General features: G+C 40.7%; 1 protein-coding gene across 6 annotated transcripts in view; it reads right to left on the minus strand.

The window, feature by feature from the left end:
- The window catches only part of FUT8 (fucosyltransferase 8), a 314,298-nt gene extending 304,067 nt beyond the window's left edge, over positions 1 to 10,231 (minus strand). For 4 of the 6 annotated variants that reach the window (XM_060141048.1, XM_060141037.1, XM_060141056.1 and 1 more), the window contains exon 1: positions 8,857 to 9,040. The gene's annotated coding sequence lies outside the window, so the exon portion shown is untranslated. Of the gene's footprint in view, positions 1 to 8,856; positions 9,041 to 10,107 lie in introns of those variants that run through there. The other 2 variants (XM_060141031.1, XM_060141067.1) reach the window with 2 other exon arrangements.
- Between the last annotated feature and the right edge of the window lie 202 nt (positions 10,232 to 10,433).

Consider the following 10,433-nt stretch of genomic DNA (forward strand, 5'->3'; position numbering starts at 1 on the left):
CCATCACCCTGATACCAAAACCAGAAAAAGATATCACAAAAAAAGAAAATTATAGACAAATATCACTCATGAACGTAGATGCAAAAATCCTGAACAAAATACTAGCAAACAGAATCCGACAACATATTAAAAGGATCATACACCATGATCAAGTGGGATTTATCCCAGGAATGCAAGGATTCATCAGTATACACAAATCAATCAATGTGAAACACCATATTAACAAATTAAGGAATAAAAACCATATGATCATCTCAATAGACTCAGAAAAAGCTTTTGACAAAATTCAGCACACATTTATGATAAAAACTCCCCAGAAAATGGGCAGAGAGGGAACCTACCTCAACATAATATGACAAACCCACAGGAAACATTATACTCAATGGTGAAAAACTGAAAGCACTTCCTCTAAGATCAAGAACAAGACAAGGATGTCCACTCTCGCCACTCTTACTCAACATAGTTTTGCAAGTCCTAGCGACAGCAATCAGAGAAGAAAAAGAAATAAAAGGAATACAAATTGGAAAGAAGAAGTAAAACTGTCACTGTTTGCAGATGATATGATACTATACATAGAAAATCCTGAAGATGCCACCAGAAAACTACCAGAATTAATCAATTAATTTCCTAAGGTTGCAGGATACAAAATTAATGCACAGAAATCTCTGGCATTCCTATATACTAACAATGAAAAATCAGAAGGAGAAATTAAGGAAACAATCCCATTTATCATCACAACAAAAGAATAAAATACCTAGGAATAAATCTACCTAAGGAGATAAAAGACTTGTACTCAGAAAACTATAAAACACTGATGAAATGTGTTTCATCAGAAATCAAAGATGACATAAACAGATGGAGAAATATACCATGTTCTTGGACTGGAAGAATCAGTATTGTGAAAAAGACTATACTACCCAAAGCAATCTACAGGTTCAATGCAATCCCCATCAAATTACCAATGGCAGTTTGTACAGATCTAGAACAAAAAATTTTACAATTTGTATGGAAACACAAAAGACCCTGAATAGCCAAAGCATTCTTGAGAAAGAAAAATGGAGCTGGAGGAATCAGGGTCCCTGACTTCAAACTATACTACAAAGCTACAGTAATCAACACATTATGGTGCTAACACAAAAACAGAAATATAGATCAGTGGTACAGGATAGAAAGCCCAGAGGTAAATCCACGCACATGTGGTCACCTAATTTATGACAAAGGAGGCAAGAACATACAGTGGAGAAAAGACAGCCCCTTCAATAAGTGGTGCTGGGAAAACTAGACAGCTACATGTAAAAGAATGAAATTAGAACACTCCCTAACACCATACACAAAAATAAACTCAAAATGGATTAAAGACCTAAATGTAAGACTGGACACTATAAATCTCTTAGAGGAAAAACACTCTTTGACATAAACCACTGCAAGATCTTTTTTGACCCACCTCCTAGAGTAATGGAAGTAAAAACAAAACTAAACAAATGGGACGTAATGAAACTTAAAAGCTTTTGCACAGCAAAGGAAATCATAAACAAGACAAAAAGACAACCCTCAGAATGGGAGAAAATGTTTGCAAACGAAGCAACGGACAAAGGATTAGTCTCCAAAATATACAAACAGCTCATGCAGTTCAATATCAAAAAAACAAAAAACCCAATTAAAAAATGGGCGGAAGACCTAAATAGACATTTCTCCAAAGAAGACATACAGATGGCCAAGATGCATACGAAAAGATGCTCAACTTCACTAATTATTAGAGAAATGTAAATCAAAACAACAATGAGGTATCCCCTCACACCATCATCAAACAATCTACAAACAATAAATGCTGGAGAGGGTGTGGAGAAAAGGGAACCCTTTTGCATTGTTGGTGGGACTGTAAATTGATACAGCCACTATGGAGAACAGTATGGAGGTTCCTTAAAAACCTAAAAATAGAATAACCATATGACCCAGCAATCCCACTACTTGGTATACACCCTGAGAAAACCATAATTCAAAAGGACACATGGGGCTTCCCTGGTGGTGCAGTGGTTGGGAGTCCACCTGCCAATGCAGGGGACACAGGTTCATGCCCTGGTCCGGGAGGATCCCACATGCCGCGGAGCAGCTGGGCCCATAAGCCATGGCCGCTAAGCCTGCACATCCAGAGCCTGTGCTCCACAACGGGAGAGGCCACAACAGTGAGAGGTCCACGTACCACAAAAAAAAAAAAAAAGAAAAAAAAAGGACACATGCACCCCAGTGTTCACTGCAGCACTATTTACAATAGCCGGGACATGGAGACAGCTTAAATGTCCAATGATAGATGAATGGATAAAGAAGATGTGGTACATATATATACAATGGAATATTACTCAGCCATAAAAAGAAACGAAATTGGGTCATTTTATAGATATGTATGGACTTACAGAGTCTGTCATACAGAGTGAAGTAAGTCAGAAAGAGAAAAACAAATATCATATATTAACGCATATACGTGGAATCTAGAAAAATGGTACAGATGAACCTATTTGTAGGGCAGGAATAGAGATGTAGAGAACGGACGTGTGGACACAGGGTGGGCAAGGGGAGGGTGGGACGAATTGGGAAATTAGGTTTGACATAAATACACTACCATGTGTAAAACAGATAGCTAGTGGGAACCTGCTTGTATAGCACAGGGAGCTCGGCTCAGTGCTCTGTGATGACCTAGATGGGTGGGATGGGGGGGATGGGAAGGAGGTTCAAGATGGAGGGGATATAGGTATACAAATAGCTGATTCACTTCATTGTACAACAAAAACTAACACAACATTGTAAAGCAATTTTACTCCAATAATATATATATATATATATATATATATACACACACACACATATACAATAAATAAATAAGGAAAAAAAAATCTGAAACTTATAAAAAGAAAACAAAATATTTAGCCTGGCTTAAGCTCTAATTTTAAATAACAGATTTTCTCAAAATTACACTCTTTTGCCATTTGGTAACTGACTGAATTAAGAAGTTATTCACAAAACTCAAGACACACAAAAAATAACAATCTCTAGTTAATACATCTCTTTCAGGTATAAGTACAATTCCATGTGTTAAAGAAATCGAATCAGTCAGATCTCTAATGATTAGGGCCCTAATTATCAAACATACACTTTCTCCTTATGAACTTTCCACAATAACTGGCTTAAATCTGCTAAAACTACTGCCATGAAAGAACACTGCTGTTGTCCATTTTAGTTTCAGAGCTGGTTCTCTTCAATGGACACAGGTTCTTATTGTTTGGGGCAGTTTTTTTTTTTTTTTTTACATTATATTATGGCAATGAGGGACACGAAGAAGGTGAAGAGATATTCTAAAAACAATTCCTTGTATTCAGAAACTCCATAGATGAAGACAGAAATAGCAGAGGAGGCATGAGACTGCATTCCAAGAAACTGGAAGAAGGGATTACCATATACTAACAGTAGGCAGAACAATAATGTGACTGATACAGGACCCTTAACAATGAACCAAAATCTCCCATACCCCTTTTTATACAGAGTTACAAAATCATTTTTAATAAATAATATTGAACCCCACATCAACTGAACTTCAAGTCTCTTGCCTACTGCTGCAAAAGAAAATGAAATCATTATAATAAACTTATTGTAACATAAAAGGTAATGTTGTACTAGGAAATGTTCTATGAACTCTAAGGAAACAAAAACCCTACAAAGATGGTAAACTCCCACATTTTCCACCACTGTTGGGAGAGGAAAGACAACAAACAGGGAGAAGAAGGAAGTGGATGGAGAGGAAAAAACTGAAGAAATCTCCCTTAACTCCAAATAAGGCAGGCTCATCAACCAGTACACCCCCTCTCTCAACCCCCCTCCCTTCACTGACTGTCCCGAAGCTACAAACTATATTTTTCCACCTTTACTACTTTATCAAGATATTACAACAAATTATATTTTAAAAATTATACAAGTGATTTTAGAAACTAGATTATGGAACGTTAGTATGCTTTACAGTTTGATGGTTTGTAAATATCATTTTTTACTACAGGCAAATTTACTCTGGCTCTAGGTATTAATGGCATATTAAATGGCATTTATCTCATCTAAGGGATAAAATGTAAATAACCAGCCATAAATTAGTATAAATTTAAAACTCATTCATGGTTCATTAACAGTCTTAAATGAATCTTTACAGACACAAAACAGGTTCATTTTAGTTGTATATTTGAGGTAAATCAAATATAACAATCTCCCATTTTCACTTTACTTTTGTTCATTTATAATCAGAAAGTTACAGCATTTAAAGTTCATATAATGTAATGCTTCTTATAACTCAGATTGTAAAATAAACATGACCTTAATTTCCCATTTACATCTAAATCTAAGATTAGTATCAACACTTTATTTTGTAATGTGAACTTTATTTACACTAACCAGTCATAGAGACTGTGACAAGTAGAAATGCTAAGTCTGATCTTCTTAACATAAATGTTAAGTCACGTTTACTCAGTTTATCCTTGAATCAGTTTAATTAAAAAAAAACCCAAGTTCTAAGATATAATAAGTATAGGGAGCATTTCAGTAGTGATCTTCAAAGTTTTATTCCAGTGCTTTAATGAAGAGGTTATATTACAGACCAGTGCAAAAGAGAACGACAGCAAAGGCAAGTTTGAACTACATCTGTACCAGCCTTATATTGATATAATTTGTCAATTTTTTAAAAAACTTAAAATTCAAAACACATTTCCCCTTTGCATGTCATTTTCTCACACAAAAACTATCACAAAAGATATTTTTAAAAAGTAGTAAATCAGTGTGGTATTGGGTTTTAGCAAATAAAGTCTATTTTTTTAAAAAAGTAAATGAAGTTAACCCTATAGCTCTACTTTCTGTAAAGAGTATGAATAACTCTTACATTGAAATACATGGCATAAACCCCTTGGGCCCTTATGTGCTCTTCCTCCATTAATAGGAAAATCTACAGTATTGTATAGTCTAAGCTATATGTTTAGAATATTGTACAGATTGATATAAAGTCATTTAATCAAGGAAGAAAAAGCTATGCCAAGTGAATGATATGATTCATTTTATTGGTTTGAATTCCTAATTATTCCAAGGAGAAAACTGTGGGATGATGGAGGATGGCTGGAGAAGGGGAGATGTAGGCAGGAGAGTAGAATGTAGAGAGAAAGGAAGGTTGAGACTTGAGACTGATCTATTTATATACATATATATATATATACATACACACACATGTATATATACACATATATATACATATATATATCTTAAATGCATACACATCCCCATATAACATTCTTCTGTTCGGAATTTTAAAAGGGTTTTTTTTTAAATCAGTTGTAAACATCTTTTACTTTTAAACATGTTTTTCTCATTATAACAAACTACAATTTAATAACAATTCAAACTGCAAAACCATATACTATTTGGTACAGAAATATAAGCCAGAGAATCATCAAGAGAAGAAACAGGGAAATCTTGTAGCAGTCTCTAAATCCTACACCTACTATACTACAGTTGACTGCAGAAGACTGGAAGTTGATGTTTCATCTGAAAAGTACCAATAGGACCAGTACTGAAGCAGAGTAGAAAATTACTATAAAAGCAATACTTCTGGTTTCAGAGTTGTTTAGAATCTTAGTTTTGTTTTATTTTTAAGTAAAGAAACTTATTTACATGTTTATTTTTATATTTACTCTTATGATTATGAAATGAAAACACTTTCTTTTGCTTTTATAAATGTGCTATAATATGAAATGGGTGCGTTCACCATTTAATTAAACCAAGAGATTTACTAAATTCACTTTATAGTAAATCAAAAATAATCATTAAAGAAATGAAAAAAGATATAAAAATATTCTAGAATGTCTTATAAAACTGATTAATTTACAGCATTAACCCCTTAAATATAGTAAACACCTTACTATTCTGTATCTTACAGATATTTTAATTTTTTTCAAAGAATCTATTTTTTATTTTAGCAGCATTGAAATTCTATTTACACAATGAAGAGCAATGGAGGACAACCAACCAAACCACTACCCTCAGAAAACTAAATATTCTATTGATTTTAATATACACACTATCAATTCTACCCTTGAATTTGAAGAATATGTGACCTGTGAGAAGTAAAATCAAAACCTAACTGATTACGGTTCAGAAACCTAAATAAAGTGCCATAGATCAAAAAATAACTGCTTCATATTCAAAGGCACAAGTTCAACTTCACAGATCGTCTGGACTCACTGGATTATACTGCAGGAGAGAGAGGTTAAGAAGTGACCTTGGGATCCTGCTCTCCAGATGTCTGAGGGACCCATTTCTTTATTAAAAGTATCTCTACTTTTGATAAATACCTAGCTTACTACACACTTAATGTCTTTGCTCTTATAAGACTCTACTTGAAGCTCTTTTGAAATTTTAGGACTGTAGATATTATAAAGAAAAAATTTAAGAAGATGCAACATGCACAAAGGGTCAACATATACTCCTTCCTTTCTGATGCAATGCACAAGAAGGTTAAGAAACTACTATCATACACCCTTAAGTTTAGGGACATATTTTCAGAGATTTTAAATCAGAAATTCAATAAACGTTACGCATTTACTTCCCATTATTTCAGATCATGAAAGAAATTTTTAACTAATTTGTAATATACTATATATATATATATATATATACATATATATATATACTCCACAAATAACGATCTACAGACATACATCCATACAAAAATTCCCTTATTCTTTTAACTAAAAATTCAGTTTATGTTTCTTCTGGTCATAAAAATCCAGTTTGGGGTGTTTTAAAAGTTCAAACATATACTAAGCCATGCTTTGCTTTGGCACTAGCTCCCCCTCCAGACCAACCTACTGATATAACTGCACTTAAAAAAACAAACAAGTAAGAAACACAAGTTTTTCCAAGCCACTAGCAATTTCAAAATTCACCACTTTTAAAGACACTCCAATTCCTTAAAATAACTAGTTAAAATCTGTAACCAAACGCTGCAGAATGTAATCAGAGGTACTGTTTTTTCAATTCCATATGTCTCAAATAAAACTGACTTGTAGGGAAACAACTTCAAGTGACAATTTCAATTTAAGAACATCCTAAAGTACAATCTATATGATGCTATATTTTATGGAAATTATTTTGATCACTAGCCTAATAAACCACAACATACTCTTCATGTTAACTCACTACTTGATCAAAGACACATTTTGCATGTTTCTGCAATCTATGCAACTTTCATTCCAGCTGTTCAGCAATTCAAGAATTCTCAGTTTATAAAGCAGGAAAAGAAAATTCATGCCTCCAAACCATCCTTCTATGTTCCTTAAATCCTATTCGTTTCTAACTCCCCGCATTTTTACATATTAAGCTGTAAAATCACAATTTCAAATGTTTGAATTCCCACCCTATCCCTACTATTGTAGTAGTTATAAATCAAGTAATTAAGACTTTCTATATACACTTTATGATATATTTCACAAGGCTAGCAATGTATGCAGCCTTATTATACGGCATAGGATTTTAGGTTAATTTTAAGTTATTTTTGAAGAAGAGAGAATACAGCTTATACTTCAGTATAACTCTACAGTGCTGCAAATTTCTCTCCTAAAATGTTTCCTATATGATGCACCCTTTAAAAGAAGTATGCATAAAGACAAAATTTAATCAAAAAAAATAAATATGCACTTAACCCCAAGAATAACAGGGGATAAAGAAACTATAATTAAACCTTGCCTGCAGTTTCTAAAGAGAGCCAAGCCAAAGTTCAATCAGTTACTTGTGATGAGTTTAATTGTAAACTGATAGAAAACTTTTGTCGAAATTTGGTCTGCGTTCCCTTGAGGTTTGTGGTTTCTTTAGGAGGTTCTGGCTTTCCCAGGTCCACTTTCTTTAGTTGGCTTAAGTCAACTGTAAATTAATTCAAACATGGGAAGAAGAAACAACACCTCTCCCTGCCTCTATCCAAGGCCTCAATCAAAAGTAATATACAGCAAAACGCTAAAGCTCACCAAGGATAAATTTTAACCACGATACTGCCATTTAACTTAAGAAATACACTGCATCTCCGACGTTCTGTGGGGCTGAGGATTGCAAACCCCACTGTGAGTGAAAAACAGGTGCTGCACACGACAGCCCACTCACTCTTGCAGGGCAAACCTTTAACTAATAAATAGGGACTCACTTAACCTTCCCAAATAAGTTTGGATACTCTAAAGCCGCAAACTCATCATTTCCACATCAAACGGGGGTGCAGCGGCACTCACACCGTGCACTGCCCTGGCACTGGCCCCTCGCCGGGAGCGGATCTTTGCACGGGTCCACTCCCCGATTTCCAGCCGGAGAACCACTCACGAAAGCCCCTAACGCACAGGAATGCTCTTCCCCACTGTCTGTAACAACATGGAGCGAGTTGCTGGCGAAAAGGTAGGTAGGTGTATTGGAGAAAAGAGGGACACCTCCCACCCCCGCCCCCATCCCTTCTCCTCTCCTCGGCTTCGGCCCCTTCCCTAACCAAGGATGCGCGACGCCGGGGGCAGCCGCCGCGCCGCTACACGCCCCTGCCGGGGCGGCAGGCGCCCCTAGTCCCCTGCCCGCGCCCCCCGGGCACCGCAAAGGCACCCACCAGAGGGTCCCGGGGGCTCCCTCCCCACTTTCCCCGGAGCCGCTGGATAAGCAGCAGCAGTGGCAGCAACAGGCCCGGGGGGTTGCCTGGGGAAAAAGAGCAGCGACGGCCGTCAGGCACCTCCCCAGAGCCTCCTGAGATCCCGCGCTTGCCCAGCCCCAGACCCCAAGACGTGCGGGGCCGGCTCCCAAACGCCCCCTTACCCGAGGCGGGAGCAGAGGCGGTCTCCGCAGTTCCCCAGTCGCCGCCGCCGCCGCTACAGCCCTCAGCCGCAGCTGCCCCGCGTTGGGGTAGTGGGAGGGGTGGCTGGGTGGAGGATGCTATTCCCTACTGAAGGAGAGGAAAAAACGGAAACAGGAACCGCCGCCGCCGCCGCCGTTGCTTAACGGAGCCTTAGGCGCCACTGACTGAGGGAGAGCGCGAGGCGGCGCGAGCCAAGCAGTCGCTGACAGCGCGAGAGCGAGCGTGAGCCGGGTCCCGGGCGCGCGACCCCGAGCAACGCCGGCCCCATTCCGCAAGGAGAGGAAGGGGACGGGGCGGCCGGGGGCTGGGAGGGGGCGGCGGCGGGCGGGGGCCTGGAGCGGAGGGACACCGGCTACTCCGGTCGGCCGGAGATAACACGCGCACGCGCCGGAGCTGCTCTGACTACGAGCGCAGGCGGGGAAACCTCGGCTAGCGCAAGCGTGCGCGCGCGAATGGGGGCGCGCGCCCCTCAGCGTTCCAGGCTTCTAGGAGAAGGCGCGCATGCGCTGGCCGCTGCCACCTACGGGGACCCCGGCATGTGCCAGGGCTTCTCCCTGCCCCCTTCTCGCCGCGCCCGTTGATAACGTAGTCGCAGCATCCACCGCCCGGCTGAGTTGCGGGCTACAGCGGGACCCGGAGACTTCCAGCAGGGCAGCAGATGTGCGCGCGGGCGCCGGCTCCGACACGAGCGTAGGCCGCCCTCTACCGCCTGAAGGCCGGAGGCTAAAGGGGGCGCGAGTGGAGCCGGGCTCTCCACTCCAGGGAGCGCCACCTCCGGTGAATGCCGTATTTTCTACCGCCGGGAAACGGACTGGCCCGTGCCAGTTCAGCCCGCGGCCCTAAGGAGCACTGGTATTGGAGATCTGGAGCAGGCTCCTTGCTACTTTTCAGGAGTGATCGCTGCTGCTCAGCCCCTGCAGCCCAGGTCTGGCCGCTCCGCTGCAGCTTGCAGCACGATCATAGAATGGCATCGCAGCCACATGCGACTAGCGAAGCCCTGTTTTATCTTGTGAGAGCTGGTCTTCCACATTCACCCCGACAGAAAGACACACACACACACACACACCCGCCGCCACGAGGGCCCGAGTTCGGTGCCTGGCCTCTCCCCCGACCCACGGCTGCAACAGCCCCTCCGAAGCGGAAGTTTATTCAGTACGGGAAGGAGAACATGGGGCGGGGGGGAGGGGGCTATTCCCTAGGATGCTTCCTACCGCTCGGACTCGGGAAATTCCTGGCGCCCGCGATGCAGAGCAGTGGGCCGAAGAGCTAGACCAGTCAAGCCCAGACGGCGAGCTGAGCCGGAGGACCTGATCGCGCAGCCCAGGCACACAAAGTAGTCGCGGGCCGAGGGGAGTGCCATGGAGGCCAATCAGAGACGCGAGCCGCGTGAGTGGAATGCGAGCCGGCCAATCAGAGGGTGGGAGGATGAGCTTCCCGTACCGAACTCTTCCCTGTACCCTGCGGACCCAGATCCCAAGCCTAGGGTGCAATACCTTGGGAAAGGAAATGGTGCCCTAAAGACAAAAAAATTATTTCT

The sequence above is a fragment of the Lagenorhynchus albirostris genome, chromosome 1 (assembly GCF_949774975.1).
Source record: "Lagenorhynchus albirostris chromosome 1, mLagAlb1.1, whole genome shotgun sequence".
Taxonomy (NCBI): domain Eukaryota; kingdom Metazoa; phylum Chordata; class Mammalia; order Artiodactyla; family Delphinidae; genus Lagenorhynchus; species Lagenorhynchus albirostris.